General features: G+C 43.8%; 1 long non-coding RNA gene across 1 annotated transcript in view; it reads left to right on the plus strand.

Annotated features, from left to right (window-relative positions):
• Window positions 1–7,893, plus strand: part of LOC146866238 (uncharacterized) — a 34,441-nt gene extending 26,548 nt beyond the window's left edge. The window contains exons 3-4 of the long non-coding RNA XR_014976773.1: window positions 7,566–7,695; window positions 7,798–7,893. This is a non-coding gene — a long non-coding RNA (uncharacterized LOC146866238). The remainder of the gene's footprint in view (window positions 1–7,565; window positions 7,696–7,797) is intronic.
• Window positions 7,894–20,273: the final 12,380 nt, after the last annotated feature.

Consider the following 20,273-nt stretch of genomic DNA (forward strand, 5'->3'; position numbering starts at 1 on the left):
AGCTGTCGCGTTGCTTGGGCCTGGTAATGACGGGTCCTTCTGGTTGCTCCGTGTACGAGACGACGGGGGGCTCCAATGGACATTGGAATGGGCTGTTCTTCTCTTGCCTCTGGAGCGGCGTTGGCCTTGTCCTAAAAAAGGCTGCTGTTGGAAATTATCTTGATAACTCGAACCTGGATACATCGGATGTTGGTAAAAAGGCTGTGGATAATTGTAAGGACCGGGCGGCCACCACTGTGGTGGCGGGGTACCTCCAAAAAAGTTACCTCTCCTAGGCCCCCTCTTCTTCCAATTCTGACCTCTCGATGATTGATTAGGGGCTGGGTCTGAATCAGATGAATCGCCATCACTCCCAGATGTGGAGTAGTTCGAACCAGGTCGTCTACCTTGTTGGTTATACATAGGTGGTACATAAGAGTCGCTGGTATAAGGGTATACTCTTGTCATTGAGAATTTAGCCAGATCTTTTTTGAATTTAACTATCTTATTTGCTAAAAGAGTATCTCTAAATTCTTTGTTGGTTTTTTCCGTCTCTTTGGATTGTTTATTGAAGGTGGCGGTTACCAGTACAGACTTGATCTGAGACTCCAACAACTGTATCTCAACCAGGATACTGTCAGCTATTCTCTTGGCTGTTGTTATAATCAAAATTAACCAGTCCCGTGTGCAACGCCAGGCCACCAAGGACCAGTCCTTGAGAAATGCCTTGTCTTCCAAGAACAACCTGGGTGCATTAGTCACTATTAGACCAGTAGGCGCACAATCTGATCGTAGGTACTCGGTCATAATTGCGCCATGTACCTGTGTGCGTGCATGTGTACGTTTAAGAAAAAGAACTTTACTCCAATCATCATTATTGATGGTAGTAGTGTTGGTTGGTATATCAATAATACTAGGTGTTTGAAGAATGTCTAGTGCTATTGCATCATCAAATGAAAGACCCTGTCTCTCAGACATCTTTAAAGTGAGCTGAAGTTGAGAGACTGAAAAAAGAACTAAAAGAGACCATGCACCATCCACTGGATATGCAGTACAAGAAAGTATCCCACAGAGCCAGCCTATGAGCGTACCAGTTCCTTACTATTGAAGGAATCTCAAAAAGAAGGACCAGCGGCCGGGGCCGCTCTATAAATCAGTAACACGAATCAAACTAGGGGGAGGTCCAAGGGAAAATGTTTTTTAAATAGACCTGCAGGTTGTGTTTCCCTCACTTATCAACACAATAACCACTAAAGCAACCAGTTGAATTCATCATGTCTTGTGCCACATTGGCTATGAAAGAAAAAAAATTCAAATTTGAAGATGAGTTATTTCTACAGATCTCCGGAACATCCATGGGGAGCATTTTTGCTCCTTCTCTAGCTAACCTGTATGTCCACCAAATTGAGCAGACTGAGATCCTGTCGACAACCAATCCGTTTCTATGTCACATTTTGACCTGGAAACGATATATAGATGACATCTTAGTCATTTGGAGAGGTTCCGCTGACACAATCAAGAACTTCCACTCCTGGTTGAATAACAGAAACGAATTCTTGAAATTCACTTGTGAATTCTCCAAGAAAAGTTTACCCTTCTTGGACTTACTGATTGGCTCTAATGATGGAGTGCTCAGTACAGAACTGTACAGGAAACCGATGGCATGTAACTCCCTATTACATTTTCAGAGCTTCCATCCTAGAGCTCTGAGGGAGAATCTGCCGTTCGGACAATTTCTCCGTATACTCCGTAATTGCTCCGACATTTCTAAATATCGAGAACATGCCTCCCACCTTTCAACACAGCTTCTGGATAGACAATATCCAAAGAGAACCATCAAGACATCTATGAAAAGGGCTGCGAATAATCATAGGGAGGCTCTCCAAGAGAAGCGAATTCGTAATCCAACTGATGAGGACAAAAGAATTACATGTGTCAACACGTTTTGTTGTTACTCGAACGCATTGAAAAAGAGCATTTTAAAGAACTGGAAAGTGCTCAAAATTGAAGGAAATGTTTTGCCTCCCCCTCTCTTTGCCTTTAAGAGGAGCTCTAACATAAAAGACCAGTCGGTACACACACGTCCCAGAGCAATGAGAAACTCTGAAAATACTACATTATGGGGCTTACCTCCTGTGAAAGGCCATTTTCCCTGTGGCACCTGTTCAGTGTGCCCCCAAACCTCGCATACAACAGAGGTAGACATTGGTACGAGCAGACCTTTGGTCTTAAGAAAACACACCAATTGCAATAGTGAAAGGGTTATTTATCTGATACAATGCCCTTGTGGGAAGAACTATGTAGGTATGACATCTCGCAAGATCAAGTTGAGAATATCAGAACACAAGAGCACTATACGTTGCAAAAAGAGTGCGACGAAACTTACAAATCACTTTATTGCAGCAGGCCACAAAGAAACTGATCTACATTGGGTCATCTTAGAACAACCCCAGATTCCTTCACACACAACAGATGTCCAACGTTTTCTGCTACGCAGAGAACAAAGATGGGTACATCGATTACATTCGGACATCGTGGGGCTGAATGACGATATTCCTTGGCTGTTGTTATAGATCCATCGCTTATTTGAGCGTATGACAACCAGTTAGAGCCTGACCCTGTGCCCCCCCTCTGCAGTTCTGGCCCTTCTGTCTGTATTACTCTTTGTCTGAAGGGTCTAGCTATTTTTAAGGACATAGGGTTAGCTCACATAAGATTGTGTTCCTCTTACACGCACGCGCGTTTTCGTTTGCTTTCTATTGAGGAAACACGGAGGTTCACATACCGCTGCTGACTAGCGGCTGTGTCCCGCACATGCGCACAAGAACGAGGTCTTTTTCAGAAATCAGTGTCTTTTTCTACACATGCGTGCCGAACTCGAACTCGGAACAGGCACTAACCTGGCCACCTGTTTCAATAGACGAACCTGCAACCAATTGAGTTTTTTCGGCCATAAAGAGCGCGAAGACCTTCTCGCCGGTACCTCCGGTCTTTACTCAAAGACCGCCCTGGGGTACCGACGGAGAGGTAAGTTTAGCGCGAGTCCTCCTTCTTTCCAACTATTTAGAGTGCTAGCTTTTGGCTGATTGTAAGGTCATTTGCAAATGACTTAGTCACCAGTCGTGAGAGAGGCTGTTACTCCATTGTGGGCTACTCTAAACGCTGCATTCCATGAATATTACTGCTAGTCAGTGAATGTGGTTCTACCAGATTAAATAAACCGCTTCTCCAATATACTACATAGCTAAAGAATATTTAGTGTTGAGATCACGACCATGTTTTCCATCCCCCTTTTTTGCAGTACATGAACTGTGTCTCGTTGTTTTTAGCCACGTTTATTGGGAGGATATATCTTAGTCATGATAACTAGCAGCCTGAATTTTTTCTTCCTTTTAAATAGAGCGGGCCCCTTTCCCTGAGTAAGGACCAGGTTGAGGTGAGGGCATCACCCAATAATTATGGGTAAGTGCAATTTAATTCATTAATTAAGTGCTTTGAAGCATCATTGAATGTTTTTTTAGAGTCATTGAATAGAGATGACCATTTTGCTGAATCTAGGAATACCAGGTTGATTGTTATTACCAACCGTCTTTTTGTTTTCCTAGGTACCCGGTTTCGACATCTTATGAATTGACCGGTGCGGTAGGATTCTTTTACCTAAGTATTTTTTCACTTAAAATTACTTTGTCACGTTTTTCACTAATTCACAGCAGCATCTAAGGTCCTGAAGAAAGCCCTGATACTCGTAGATCACAATGGGCAGAAACATGTAGACCATACTGCTATGGACATTAGCATAATGACAAAATATTTGTGCTAAATTGCCATATTGCTTTTTAATCATGACAGGGGCACTCTACCGAATAAAGAACATTTGAGTTCCTCTAGCCATTTTTATTTTCACCTTTATTATTTAGTGCTGCTTATTCTAGGATCCCCTTCACAACTTGTGGGCATACTGTCGCTTTTGACATTTTCTGAGATCTGACAGCAACCCTCCTTTGTTGCATTCTCTCTGAACGTTAGCGAGTCGTTATGCCAAGACCTGGTGCGTTACATTGAGATATACAGACCCAAATGATGACAAATTCACCACCTTCTGTGATTGATGGGTCCTGTCCTAGAAGGGTTCTTTCTTAAAGAGATGTCGGAATAGGTAGATATACTTTCTCCTGGTTTTGTCTTTTTGATTCAGCACCAGACCCAGGTTGCTTTAGTGGTTATTGAGTACCAGTAAGCAGCCTCGCTGCTGCGTTGTGCAGCAGATAGAATTTATTCAATAAACGTTCCTGTATATTTAAGTACAGGCTGTTGCAATAATCAAGTCTGGACATGATCAGTGCAGTGACTACAGTCCACTGGCTATTAGCTGGCAAAAAGGGAAGAACTTTCTTAATCATTTTGATTATAAAGAAGGTGGATGATGCCACTGCGTTGATCTGCTTGCCAAAATTAAGTTTCTCATCAATTATGACTCCTGGGTTTTTCATCTTCTAATGGGAGTTGGAAGAGTCCCCATATCCTCTGGCCACCACCCTGGGGTCCAGAAGTTGGGATCGTTTCCAAATAGGATGTCCTCAGTCTTTCCTGAAAAGGTCCAATAGCCTGTCTCCTGTGCCACGCCTCAACCCATCAAACACAAAGGTATACACATAGGCTGCTTCTAAACCATTGCAGAGTCAAGGGTCATTCACAGCGACAATGCAACATAAACCAGTATCATTGCACGTGCCAATCCACGTTCTTCAAGAAACGTCGTCCAGTGCATGCCTACACAGTTTTGCCACTACTGCTGACATGGGACTGATATCTCTCAATTACAACCTATACACTCAATCTGAAGTTGTGAGTCAGTTCCCGTCATTGTTTCATGGCCTAGGAAGGCTCAAGACAATACAAATGTGACTTCATATTAATGTGGACATTCACCCTGTTGCCCAGCGGAACAGCAGAGTCGCTTTTCATTTGGAAGAAGCCATTGAGAAAGAACTAGAAACACTGTTAAAGCATGACATCAATGAGCGCTCCACCGGTTCTACACCATGGGTCTCACCCATAGTGGTGGTGCCAAAAAAAGACAGTGGAGGTGCTGTGCATATCTGTGTTGATATGCGCCAGGCCAACAAAGCAATCGAGAGCGAAAGACATCCTAGTTCACACATAGCGGACACGATCATGCAACTGAATGGTGCCAAAGTCTTCTCCTGTCTTGACTTGAACAAGGAAAAGCATCAACTCGAGTTGGAAGAGAACTGCATATATATACATCAGTACTTTTTCTACTCATGTTGGTTCGTTCAGATACAAAAGGTTGAGTTTTGGAGTGTCATCTGCTGCAGAAATATTTTTGGGATGTTATACGTCAAATGATTCAACCAGTCATGCATGCTTTTAATTACAGTGATATTTGAGGTAACGCAAAAGAAGCATTACATAGGTGTGCCAATTAATTGCCGATGCAGGTCTTGCTCTGAATGCGGCAAAGTGTGAGTTTCACAAGACCAAGCTTAAATTCTTTGGGCACAAATTTTCTGATGGGGGAATGACTCCTGACCCAGATACAGTGCAAGCACTGTCAGCTACTTGCCCCCCACAAGATGTCACCATGCTGCGATCCTTCTTAGACGTGGTCAGTTATTGCTCAAGGTACAATTGTGACTTTGATACTGTGGGTGCCCCATTAAGAGACTTGACAACATGAGATGTCATGGTCTGCTAAATGTCATAAGAGCTTCAAAAGAATAAAACATGCTAGTGAAAATGCAAAAGAGATGGCCTATTTTGACCCTAAGTTATATACCGAGATCGCAGTAGATGAAAGCCCAGTGGGGCTGGGCGTAATCCTTGCTCTACATAATGGTCATCCGAATGCTCAGAGACACATTTTGACCTATGCCAGTTGGAGCCTGTCTGACACAGAACATTCCTATTCTCAGCCTTCTCAGCCAGAGGAACGCCTGGCTGGAATGTGGGCCTAAGAAAATGTTCATGTGTTTCTATACGGAAAACGTTTCACTATCATTACAGATCATCAAGCTCTGCTCACTATTTTTGGATACCCGAAAGCTAAGATGCCCCCTCGCATTGAGAGGTGGTGGTTGCGACTGCAAGAGTATGACTATGCAGTTGTATACAAGGGGTGGGTAAATATTAGAATCCAGCTCATTACTTTTCACGAGTACCGTTACATCGGCACAGTTCGACATCCAAAGCGTCTGGGGAGTACATTAACTTTATTGTGAGGTCCAGCACGCCAGCAACCCTATCCATTGAACAGATCATTGCTGCTACTAATGTCAATAAGAACATGTTTATCCTCAAAGACATAATTTCAACTCAATTTTAGAAGACTGCTTAACCTTTTGCTGATGCTGTTGAATTTCAAAAATACAATAATGTACAGTATGAACTATCCGTTACCAGGGAAGGTGTTATTGTTATGCTCGAGAATCATCATACCTGGGAGCCTAAGACAGCAAGTCATTGAACTAGCCTATGAAGCATATCGTAGTATTGTAGCTACTAAAACAGCCCCAAGAGACCAAGTATGGTTCCTGTGCCCAGCTGAGCGAGTTGGAAGGAAACTAAAAGAGTGTGATCTTTGCAACTGCATATCCCCAAAATGATGCAGCATTCATTGCTCATGTCTGACCTTCCTTCACATGCTTGGGAAAGAGTTGTAGTTGATTTCTTTGAGCAGATAGGAAACAGACATCACCTAATGGTAGTCATTGATAAGTATTCAGGCTTTCCTTTGGTAGAGGAGTTATGATCAACAGCCCATGACAAGGACATTGAGCGACTGGGTGATATCTTTGCAGCGTGGGCTGGCCACGCCATTCTCAAGTCTGACAATGGCCTGCCGTTCAGTAGCAAAGAATTAAAGGAATTTCTGGTCAGACTAAAAATGTCAAGCTTCAAAAGAGCACATCTCTGTGGCTCCAAGCCAATGGGGTTATGGAACAATTTACGGGTACCCCCAAACGGGTAATTCAGCGAGCATCGATGGAGGTAATCGAAGTAACCCAAGCCCTGTGTCAAGCCTTCTGTGCTTATTTTTCAACTCTTCACTCCTCAACTGGTGAGAGTCTTGCCACCTTGGTATTTGGGAGAGCCAACGGAGCCAAACTGCCACAGTGGACAGTAGATAGATCCTTGAATGCTGATAAGGTCCGTGTCACATACACTTCTCGAGAATGAAAACACATGCATGATAAATCACCCTTTGTGTATTTATCTACACACTTTCCGTGGTTTTTACAGTGAATGTAACTTTCCTTAGCCCCTTAGACATCTTAAGTCTTTTACTTTTGAGTCGATTCCACCAGGTGGCAGTAACGTCACGTACGTGCTCTGAAACACGAGCACGCATTGTATTTAAACCAAGCGTTAGTAGATCCTGCTGCCTTTACGAACGAACTGCAGAGGACGAGGGTTGCCCGTCGCTCTGATTTAGAAAGGGAACATTCTTTTTCCAGGTGAGAGGCGACCGCGCTAGGCTTCTGATTTCGTGGCAACAAGGGATGACTTTTCCTTTACGAACATCCGCAGAGTGTAATCTTTATTTATTTATTTCTTCCCCGCAGTTTCCAAGGGCGATTTATGAGCCTTTGAAGTGAATAGTAAGGCCTGGGGAGGAGACGTGAATCCCGCTGGAGCCTCATTCTCAGTTTTACCAAGATATCCACATGGAGCCCCGTGCGCTTGAGGCTAGAGGTTAGTGGTTTTCATTTCTTTAACAGCAGGTACCTGAGTACATTAATAGTTAGTTTTGATAGGCTGTAACTGTAGCCATCCCCTTTCTTTACTTTTATACAGGAATGGTTTATCTAATGTATCCTTGAAGTGACCAGATTACCTACGGCACGTGAGTGAGACTGCAGTGCCATATAGGGTGAAACCCCCCCCCCAAAGGTGAGCAGGGATATTTGTCTCTCCACTTTATATATTTTCTATCCAAACCACGCAATATATCTAGGCACCCACCTCAATTTGTTTTTCCTAAACAGGCTACACACAGACTTTCCAGTTAGTCCCGAGGAAGACCCTACTATGACAGTTTAATTATCGCGTTTTTTCAGGGGTCGAAACGTCGACGCTTTAATATCAAGTGTTGAGGATCACCCAGGATACTAAATTAATTATTTGAGTAATTGCTCACTGGGTTGATATTTCCTTTTCTTCTTTTCGCACTGTGTTTAAATATAATTTTTCTATGTAGAGTATGTCCATGTTTTCTGTGGAATGTTTTGTGACATGTAAATATTTCAATGTATGTGCACTTTGTAGTCTTAAATGTTAGTTCAAAAGAACTATTCAGTGTGTATGTAAATGTAAATGAGGGGGGGGTGCAGCATTGGGGTGGGATCTGTTTCATCATCCATGCCAGCTGTTGTGCTGGAGGAGTTCCCCGCTATCTCCAACGAAGCTTCCCTGATGCTGCTAACCAATCTTAAATCTGGTCCGCCATTGGATCCCTGCCCGGCCAAATTTTTGGCCAGGGTGGCATCGGTGGTGAACCCATTGGTTAATCCTCTCCTTAATGCCTCCTTGAGGGAGGGAAGGGTCCCATGCGCCTGGAAGAGGGCGATGGTGATCCCCCTCCTGAAGAAGCCTGGACTAGACGCCGAGGTGTTGGCCAACTATAGGCCAATCTCCCTTATCCCGGCCCTAGCTAAGATCACGGAGAAGCATGTCCAGGGCATCTTGTCTGGTTTCTTAGAAACCAACCATCTCCTGCATCCATCACAATCCGGGTTCCGTCCCAATTTAAGTACTGAGACGGCGCTGCTGGAGGTCTCGGAGGTCATCCGGGAGACGCTGGATGTAGGCGGCAAGGCCATGCTTGTCATGCTAGACCTGTCGGCGGCCTTTGACACCGTCCCCCATGAGGCGCTTCTCGCCAGGCTTTATGACATCGGTCTTAGGGGGACGGTGTTCAAATGGTTTACATCTTTTCTCGAGGGCCGCCGCCAAACAGTCTGGGTTTCCCAAAGCACCGCAGAGATGCCGCCATTGGGAGTCGGAGTTCCACAGGGATCTGTGTTGAGCCCGACTCTTTTTAATATCTTTATGGCCCCTCTGGAGGCATTGGTGGAGGCTTTCGGGGCCCAGATTGTATCCTACGCAGATGACACTCAACTGCTCTTCACATGCGGGAAAGATCAGGCATTCGATGGAGAGTGTATTCGGGGCTGTCTGGGGATGGTCTTTGACTGGTTCCAGCGGAACAGCCTTAAGGCCAACTCCAGCAAGTCAGAGATCCTGTTCTTCGGATGCACCGCCGACCCTGAATGGCAGGTCTGGTGGCCTATGGACATGTGTCCCCCTGCTCAGTCTTCTCTGGTCGCCAAAAACCTGGGAGTTAAGCTGGACAACAAGCTTACGTTAAGATCACATATCCTTGGTTTGGTCGGCACCTGTTTTGGCATTTTGAAGATGCTCCGCAAATTTCTACCATTGCTCTCTGAGGAGCACAGGCGGATCACTGTTCAGGCTCTAATAGGCTCTAGACTGGACTACGCCAATGCCCTCTTTTTGGGGCTCCCGGACTACTTGGTCCAGCGCCTGCAGGTGGCGCAGAACGCTGCGGCTCGCACTATTTTTGGACTCCATAGGCGAGCGGGAGCTTCGGGGCTGGTGCAGGCGCTGCATTGGTTGCCTATCCGGAAACGGATCATGTTTAAAACCTTGACCCTGATGCATAAAGCTCTGTTTGGCACAGGGGCAAAGTACTTGCAGCGGAGGTTGACTTTTTATCGCCCAGCCCGCTCTCTACGATCAGAAGCTCTATACCTGGCCTTGGCGCCACGTGTAAGGAAAGCCCGTACTGGGGGGCGTTCTTTTAGTTTGAAAGCCCCCCAGCTTTGGAACTCGCTGCCTCTGGTTCTACGGAGCACGTCTAATTTGCTTCTGTTTAGGAAGAGCCTTAAGACCTGGCTTTTTAATCTTTAGGTTTTTTCTTCTGACTTTTTCCGTTTTGTTTTCATGTTGTTATGTTATTCTCGCTGAGCTGCAAGTGAAAAGCGCCGGGACACTCTGTCGGAGTAGCCGTGCGCTATAGAAATTCTATATAACATAACATAACATAACATGTATGTAACGTAATAAGTTTACACTCATTTTTCTAGAACAGATCAAATATATCGTTGAATATAAGATACGAGTTGTGCGCTTTTTGGTTTGGACAAAAGGTCTCTTTTTCTCATTTGTTGGTTGTTCTCATCTATTTGGAGAGACATAATTGAAAAAGTTCATTAGATGTTTAAGAGTGGCAGAATCACTGTTTCACATATATTAGTAATCCCCAGGTTCTGCACTAGACTGGGCTACCCCATTGCTTTATATCGTCTTCTTTTTTGTTCAGCATGCAACCATTAACTGAAAGCACTGTGTCACCAACTTTATTAATCACACCCAACAGATTGCATAATTCTTGTGGACAACTAGAGGCCTCATATATACAAACACAGGACCCCACATTCCCCCCCTTTGGTAAATAAAAAGTACAAACACATATATACAAAAAAACACATCATAACTCCTTGCAGTGTCGTTGAGGTGCTCGCACCAACCTTCCAGATCTAGTTATATGAGGTAGAGGAGGGCACCTTCAGCTGGCATCTCTGGAGAAGAGTTGGATGCTTGACTTGGGCACTCAGGTGGACTGCCTCACTCACGGGGTCTGGAGCTGACGAACATTGAGGCAAATGCTTTAAGTGCCACGAGTCTCTGGTTATGGATTCTCCAGGTTGTTGAGCAGTTATCATATGTCCTTTGCTTGCCTCATCTCTTAGCAATTCAGCATCAAAGGGAGCGTCAGTCTTTCATGTCTGCTTTTGCTTGACGAGAACTCGGTCTCCTTCCTCAAAGATCATGTCTCAAGCACCTCAGCGCTTATTGGTGTAAGCCTTCATTTTGCATTTGTGAGAGATGTCAGTGACACCAATCTCATCAGGGTTTATTGACCGACTGGTGGTCCATTATGGTATCTTTGTTCCAAAAGCTCTCCCGAACAGCAAGGTAGATGGACTTTCTCCAGTTGTGGAATGGGGCGTGGAACGGTAGGCACGGAGGGCTGGGCGTAAAGCAGACTTGAGGTTGAGTCCTTCCAGCGCAGCACACTGAACCACCCTTTTAAGCGTACTCATAAATCACTCAACAACGCCTTTTGTCTGTGGCCCCAGAGGTGTACTTTTCAGATGTTTGATGTTGAGACAATTAAGAAAGTCCTTGAATTCTCTGCTATTGAATATTGAACGGTTGTCAGATTTGAGAATGGAAGGAACACCCCATGTTGCGAAAATGTCATCCAGCCTCTTAATGACTTTGTCATGTGTGGTTGATGATAGGTCTCCTACTAGAGGAAAACGTGAGTACTCATCTACAACTACCATGAGGTGATGTCCATTATGGAGGGATCCAAAGAAGTCAACATCAATTCTCTTCTAGGCCTGTTTAGGAAGATCTGACATGTTCAGCGTGCGCTAAGTTGTTTTTGGAGACAGACAGTTGCACAGATGACAAGCTTTAAGTTCCCTTTCAGCTCGTTCATCAGGTCGCTGGAACCACGCTCGAACCCTGAGGGCTCATTTAGTGGCTGCAATGCCACAATGCCCTTTGAGTAATAGTTCAATAACTTGCTGCCTCTGGCTTTCTGGGATAACTATTCTTGCCTCCCATAGTATGACACCATCATGTGTAACAGAAAGTTCTTCCCAAACATTCTTACATTTCTGGTATTGAACGTCATCAGTAAGAGGCCAAGCCTGTTTCTTCCATGACTATGTTGCGATGATTTCTTTAAGCTTGAGCATGTCTTTGTCAGTACTAGTGGCTGCCAAATTGTGTTCAGTCGAAAGAGCAGAAGGAACACGTGGCTTTACTATGAAACTGATGTAGGCCTCAGCCGCTAAGGACTTTTTACTGTGACGCGGCAGCAGCCCTTGTGAAAAGTAGTCTGCAGGGTTTTGATTTTGCCCGGTTTGTGCACAATAGTGTAATCATATTCCTGCAGATACAATCCCCACCTCTCAATACGAGGTGGCATCTTGGCTTTCAGATTTCTGAAAATAGTGAGCAGTGCCTGATGATCCGTGATAAGGGTGAAATTCTTTCTGTACAGAAACACATGGAAGAGTTCACACACCCATACCATAGCTAAGTTTTCTTTCTTAGGTTGAGAATAAGCACATTCGGTCTGAAGTAGACTTCGGCTAGCATAGGCCCCAATGTGAGTATTGGGCTATCCTTTGTGTTGGGCAAGGATCGCACCCAACTCCACCATCCTTGTATCTACCACAATTTCTATATGCAGTTTTGGATCAAAGTAAGACATTTCAGATGAATTTTCAATTGCGTTCTTTATTTGCTAGAGACTTTGGTCACATTCAGATGACCATTCAAACTGAACATCTTGCTTTATTAGTTCTCTTAGAGGGATACTCGCAGTAGAAAAATTACGAATGTACCTGGAGCAGTAGCTGGCCATGTATAAGAAAGCAGCAGCATGGTCACATCTTCTGGCGGGCACGTAGACGACAATGCTTGTACCTTCTTGATACAAAGAACATGAAAAATCACTCACACAAGTATGCTGTAGTCATTTCCTTTTCGGAGAAAATATGCCCAAATAATTTTTAAGTCTGTTTTTGTGAAACTCATATTTCTCTGCATTTAGTGTGCGACCTGCATCAGCAAGTAGACAGCATACGTGTATGGGTGATTTTTCATGTTCTTTTTGTGTAGACCCAAACACCAATATATCATCACGGTAGTTAAGAGCATGTGTGACAGGCTGAATTATTTGACAAATAGCATCTTGAAAGATTTCTGCATCTGCACCAAAACTCAGTCTTTTATATCGGTACAAACCAACATGAGTTGAAAAGTAGTAATGTACCTACAGTTTTCTTCCAGTTTAAATCAAGACGGGAGAAACCCTTGGCTCCATTTAGCTTTTTTAATGGTGTCTTGTAAGTGAAAAGCAATTCATCGATGTCGCTGGGCAACAGGGCGAATGTCCTCATGAATGTGAAGCTGCACTTTCATTGTCTTAAGATTCCCAAGTCCATGAAATAATGTCAAGATTCACTTAATGTTTCAGAATGAGCATTCAGATTGTAGATATTAGAGATCACTCCTGTGTCAGCAGCAGTATCGAAACTTAACAAACGTGCCCTCAACGACATACCCTGAAGGACGTGATTCGGAGCTTGCACTTTCGTATTCTTTTGTCACACGATCGCTACAAAGTATCCTTGACTTTGCAAAGGTATAGAACCTGCCCAGGTGTACACCTTTACTCTTGACGGTATGAAATGTGGTACCAGAGATAGTTCAGTGTACTTTTTTGCAGGCATGATGTTTACCGACGCACCACTGTCTATAATGAAAGTTGTAAAGCAACCATTCACCTAAAGAGTGATATTAGGAAAATGTCCAAATGACCTTTGATGCTTTGTGTGGCAATTCTTTTTATGTTTGTGTTTTTCTTTATTTATAAACTTTATATAGTGCGAACATAACCAATAAAGTTATCAGAGGTCTTTACAGGGGGAAGGAGTGAATAACCAGTAAAGACACAGTAATAAAACGCAAATACAACATAAATACAATCATGGAAGAATAATAAATTGAAGGACGTAGTAGATCAGAAGGATAGTAGTCATGATCAACAATATAAGAATACAACAGGTAAAATCAATCGATATAGGGTATGATTTCGATTTTAGGCCAATCATTTGTTCATCAGAAATTTTTTCACTTCTATTTTGAAGGAGGTGATAGAAGGAATCAGACTGATTTCCTTCAGCAAAGAATTCAACATTTTCGGTGCGATGCTCTTTGTAAATGAGCAATCCTAATTGTCAATCAATATCAATATGAACTTTATTCGGATAAAAACAACATATCCATAAAAGTACAGCATAAAATAATATACAAAAATTGCTAAAAATGCCAGAATATACACAAATTTTAAAAAGGTCCATTAATCAGGGTGCATAGAGTTACGTATACGCATCACTGTTTTCAAAAATGATCCAACTCTTAAGCATAATTCGTCATCAGTAATAGCTAGTACCTTTTCGTAAGCCACTTTGTAATCCGTAATATGGCGAGACTTAAAATATGGGATCAGGAATTTTTTAGTGGGGGCTGAGTAGTAACTACAAAAGAACAGGAAATGAAGCATTGACTGCCCATGGGTATTATTACATGGACACAGTAATGAGTTACGGTTATGTGTAAAACCAATGGGGAATGACAGCAAGTATTTCATGGTGTCTGTCCTTAACCTAAAGAACAGGCCCCTTTCCCAACAACTGATTGGTTTAAGGAGGTATATAGGCATAGCAGGGGATACATCTATCTGCATGTATCTAGCAACTGAGGTTTTATTACACTCAGTTGATGCTCGTGCTACTTTATAGGAATCATACAGAGTCTTTTCCACTTTTTTAATATTGACAGAATTGTGTTCAAGTGGAGTTGAAAAGAGATGTTCCATATTTAAGCTACATAGGCTTTTACAGACCCCTGCTAACCACGGTATGTCCATCCCTTTATCACATTTTAGGCAGTCAGTGATTATTTCCCTAGTCAGCTGCGCAGCCGGATTCTTCCAGATTCTTAACCAAAATAGAATAGGGCGAGCCTTGATGAAGTCCTCCACATAAGGTAAATTAAGTTCACTGTGGACAGCATATGTTGAGGAAGAAAAAGGTGCTCCTAGAATCTTACGGCAGAATCTATTCTCTTCACGTTGTATGGGTACACTAACCGTATTCCCCCATACCTCCGCCCCATATGTTACTGTTGGTATGCATTGCAGTCTATACATTTTGATAATGGATGATACAACCTCTATATTCTTTGGCTTAGGTAACCTGAGTATGGTGTTAATAGAGTTAATAAACTTTCGTTTGCAATACGCTATGTGATCATTCCATAGACCATTTGATGCAAAAGTCAGACCAAGATATGGAAAGGTGCGGGTACTCAATAATTGATTAGAGTTTATTGCTATTGTAAGGTTGGAATATTTCTTAGACCCACACGACATTAAAAAGGATTTTTTAAAATTAGTGCACAGATCCAAAGATGCCATAAACTTTACAAAATCTTGGACCAGGCTGCGTAGGGCTTTAGGGGTGCGCCCCATCAGGACTGCATCGTCAGCATATAACAATGCAGGGATTTTGTTACCACCAATTGTTGGGACGTCTTTTGTTGAGATTGTCAATGATTTAGTTAAGCCATTAATATATAAGATGAATAGGAGAGGGGCCAGTACACAGCCTTGTCTAACCCCTCTGCCTACTTCAATAGCTTTGGAGATCTCACCAGCCATACTAATACGCACCCTGGCTTTTAGGTCTCTGTGCAGGTAAGCTAAAAAAGAAACTAAAGATTCATCCAGCCCGAGATCCGACAAGATTTGCCACAATCGCGATCTGTTTACGAAATCAAAGGCCGAGGTAAGGTCCATAAATGCCAGATACATAGGGACTTTCTTGGCTACATTGTATTTACCAATGATTAAGTTAAGGTTGAGGCACTGTTCCACAGTGCCAACCTTACTCCTGAATCCCAGCTGGCATGGATGGAGTACTTTAGAATCCTCAGCCCATGAACTGATCTTGTTAAACAGCACCCTTCCCAAAATTTTAAGGGTGTTGTCAATCAGCGATATTGGCCTGTAGCAACTCGGATTTGAACGGTCGCCCTTCTTAAAAATTGGGACAATAGTGCTACAGGACCAAGTTTCGGGGATGGATGAATTGGTCAAATTGTTAAAAACATTGGTAAGTAATGGCGCCCAAAATTCAGGGTGGCTCTTAATGAGGTCGATAGGAAGACCGTCTGGGCCGGGGGCTTTTCCTCCCAGACTTTGGCTAATTGCTTCTTCGACTTCAGAGAGATCAATCAAGATGTTAGCAGTGTATGTGAGCTCCCTGGGTTCCCAAACAATGGGGGCGGCATAGATTTTACTAAAGTGAGCCTCCCAAACCTCACTGGAAATGTTGCAGCTGATTGGTGTGGATGTGTTTCCCACAAGTTTCATGTCTTTGACAGTTTTCCAGAAGTTTTTACCATTTTTTAGCTCATTAGCACGCACAAGTTGAGTCCAATGATCATTAGTGATCTCCTCCTTCCTGCGTGTAGTAGCCTTCTTGTAATTATTTCTCAGTGTTGACACAAGAAGACTATCTCTAGGTTTAATTTGGAGAGCCTTTCTTAACGCTCTGTTAGCCGCAGAACACTCTGCATCAAACCACCTAGGATCTAGATTTTTATTCTTAAATGGCTTAGACAATATTTTTCTAATACCGTGGCAGAGCTCAGAAAACGCATGGACTACCTCACTATTATTTTCACTATATGTCAGGCATACATTAATTAGGTTATGGTGCGATTTAACCATTGTTTGGAATAATGCATTATTATCGATGCCACGCCACACAAGTCGGAGGTTATCAGTTGATATCGTTATGTCCCTTGCTCCATGCGTGTATTTATACATTGGACGGCGTGTGAAACTTAAAATGGTACTAATGGGATTATGATCACCGTGTATTGTCGGAATTACTTCTGCCTTTAGCACATAATTAGCGAGGGTGCTGATACAAAGATATAGTCGATGGTAGATGTTGAACCCCGACTTCTGTAGGTTGGTACAGTGCATCCATCAATAGTTGCTATTTCCATGATATCTGAAAAATTCTGCGAGGTTAGGTGGTTCATTAACTGCTCACCTCTCTTACATAAAGTGCTTATAGTGTTAGACCGATTGTCAGAGTTAATAATTCTAGGGAGCCTGACATTAAAGTCTCCACCTAGACATATGCCTTTATTTAGAGCGCCATATTCTCTTTCTAACTTTGAAATAAAATCAAACAACTTAGAAAAGTTCATATTGGGAACATTTTTAAAATCATTGTTATAAAAATTGATTATATATAGAGAGGCCCCCCGGGTATAAAGGGATACTTGGAATGTATCGCTGTTTGTGGGCACAACCCTAGTGCGACCACCTGCCTTGATGTTTATCCAAGTGGAAAGGCCACCAACGGGCCTTCCTGCAATAGGAATGGGGGATAGGATGTTAAAACACTCAAAACCCTCTATAGACAGCTCCTGGGTTGCCCAGGTCTCTTGAAACATTACAATGTCCTGACCACTTATTAGCTCCCTCCAATCTCGTAGGTTTAACTTGGATGCCAAGCCGGCGACGTTCCAACTCAGGATCTTAAGTGTCGAGTCAGCTACCGTTATGACCGGGACATCCTGTGAACTAGCCTGAGTATATGTATCAGTCAATGCTGATGATGAAGCATCTCTTAACACTTCCCTTGTTGACAGGGATGGCAGTCAATCTTGACAATCCAGACCTGACAGCGGTGTGAATCTATTATTAATTGGGATAGTGTTACGCGGGTTGGAAGCGAATGCTTCGAAAGTCGGTTTATAAAAATAGCCTAAGGGTAATGCCCATATACCAGTGCTATAACTGGCCTCTTCTCTCTGTGGCGATAGGATAGCTTTTGCCACTGATTGTCTGCGGAAATTAATAATTATACAATCCCCTTTAATAGATTTGGGGGATGTTCCAAGCCATCCTACCCGTCTGACCATAATAATGTTTTCAATTAAAGATGGCCTAAACCGCTTGTGCTTAGATAACCAGTCAACGCATTTGCAGCGTAGTTGCTCCCAAGATTCTTTCTGATCCTGTCTTAGAAAAGGGACGCCAGCCAGAACCACAACGTATGGACAGGCCTCCGGGGGTAAATCAAGTAACTCTTTATTTCCCTCGGTGGGGATGCTAGGATTTAAATCAGTGCCTACATTGTACTGACTATTGTGTTGCGTATTAACTAGACCATCACCACGATGTAAGGGGATGGAAGCATTAATAGGAATTTGCGAGCTATTTGGTGGATTGGCGATGTTGGTCCCAGTTATACTTTTCAGGGGGATTGTGCCCTCTGTAATTCCCGTAATTCCCTTATTGTCTAGACAGGAACGAATTGTATTACATGTCATGCAATCACTAATTCTCTGATTAGTAATGGGGGGAACAAGAGTATTTTGACATTCTGTAGGGATATTAGCAGTGGATTCATTTTGGGCCGAGTTTCTAGTGTTTGCCAAAGTAGGTGACTTATCTACAACAGGGGGAGCAATATCCGTTGATTGAACAATTGACCGTAGATTTGGAACAGACTGAGCAACTGAAGTACATTCTTTCACTACAGCTAGGAGGTTATCAAACAGGGGTTTAACACAATCAGTAATCAAACCAACCAAAATGTTAATGTCAATAGCCCTAGTATGGTTTCCATTGTCCATGGTGATTGGGAGCAAAAAATCAGTCTCAGTCTGAGTTCCAATTGAGTGAGAGCAGGATTTGGGCAATGCGGTATGCATGGTTGGTGGGTCATGCGTTAGAACCTCCACAGATGTTTGATTTGCGGATGAACGAATCCACGAGTTTAAAGTTGTGCGAGTGGAACATGGGCGTAATGGTTGTTTTCTTTTTACACAAGTGGGCTTCCCGGCTTTCCTTTTACGTTTTGCCCCTAGAGGTGGGACATTAGATGATACGTGATTTAGTTCTGGCGAGTCCACTGTAGTAATTTCGCATGCCTCTTCGCAAGCCACAGTAGGAACAGGAACGTTAGTATTACTTGTGGTGATATCAATAGTGTCAATAGGCAAACCTGAGGATAGAATTGATTTCCCTAAGCCAAGGGACAGGCGCCTCTCAGTAAGTTCGATCTCATTACTTACGATACTAACAGCTCTTTCCAGCATGTTCTCAATGCTTGTAGTGGCAGATTTCATAACAGGTGGGATGGTTCGCTTCCCCATTTGTGAAACTGATCAAACTCTCACAATTAGGCAGCTACACAAGTGTGGTATATTAGAGTCAGTGTATTTCGCTCACCTGGTTGTAGACATGAGGATGGCTGGAATAAAAGAGGGGTGGCCCAGCCCAGTCTCCTCCGGTCGAGGACGGGCAAGGACGGGCCCGCCCTTGGCCCGGGCTTCGCCCGGGCGCTGCCCGCGCGCTTCCCGCGCTGCGAGACTGCTGAGGGCCTTAAATGAGTCCCGGGCGCTGCGTGATGACGTTTGCAGCAAGCGCCAGGTGCTAGGAACTCTGGGGGAGGTAGTCTTTTCAGGGCCGTTCCCCTCACGGCGGCGATGTCAAGAGAAAAGTCGAAAATGCCCCCAACGCTGGCCGTTCCCTTCACGGCAGGTTCATGGACAGCAGAGCAACAGTGAGAGTATCAGCGCGTCCCGCGCTGCGAGACTGCTGAGGGCCTTAAATGAGTCCCGGGCGCTGCGTGATGACGTTTGCAGCAAGCGCCGGGTGCTAGGAACTCTGGGGGAGGTAGTCTTTTCAGGGCCGTTCCCCTCACGGCGGCGATGTCAAGAGAAAAGTCGAAAATGCCCCCAACGCTGGCCGTTCCCTTCACGGCAGGTTCATGGACAGCAGAGCAACAGTGAGAGTATCAGCGCGTCCCGCGCTGCGAGACTGCTGAGGGCCTTAAATGAGTCCCGGGCGCTGCGTGATGACGTTTGCAGCAAGCGCCGGGTGCTAGGAACTCTGGGGGAGGTAGTCTTTTCAGGGCCGTTCCCCTCACGGCGGCGATGTCAAGAGAAAAGTCGAAAATGCCCCCAACGCTGGCCGTTCCCTTCACGGCAGGTTCATGGACAGCAGAGCAACAGTGAGAGTATCAGCGCAATCCTAATTGTGCACGTCACTCGGCGGCTGACACCATCATCGCACATCCATCTTCCTCACTGTCACTTGATGACAACATTAATGTACCTTTGGAAGAGGAATTTAAGAGCAATCGACCTCATTTAGTTTTCAAATATATCAGTCGATGTTGCTGTTTGGCTTTGTTGGAGTGGCTAGAGTTCTTCTTGAACTTTCTGGTGTCTGTCTTCTAATTTCTCCAAGACGCACTTAGTTTCTCTTTTGCTTTACAGAGCATTATAAAATGGTTTTCTTTCTCGCAGCCTTTGCATATCTGTCCGACGGTGGGACATTTACCTTCATGTGGAAATGAGAATCCACAGCGGAAACACAATTTCTTTTTCTTTGGAGACATCAAGAATCCACGGCAGAAACACAATTTCTTTTTCTTTGGAGACATCAAGAATCCACGGCAGAAACACAATTTATTTTTCTTCTGAGACATCACTCTGTGGGCCTCTGCCTTGCATTTGTTCTTACTTTTTGTTAGACCTGTCAGCCCTTTGGGTGGTCCCTCCTCATC

The sequence above is a fragment of the Triturus cristatus genome, chromosome 2_1, assembly GCF_964204655.1.
Source record: "Triturus cristatus chromosome 2_1, aTriCri1.1, whole genome shotgun sequence".
NCBI lineage: Eukaryota > Metazoa > Chordata > Amphibia > Caudata > Salamandridae > Triturus > Triturus cristatus.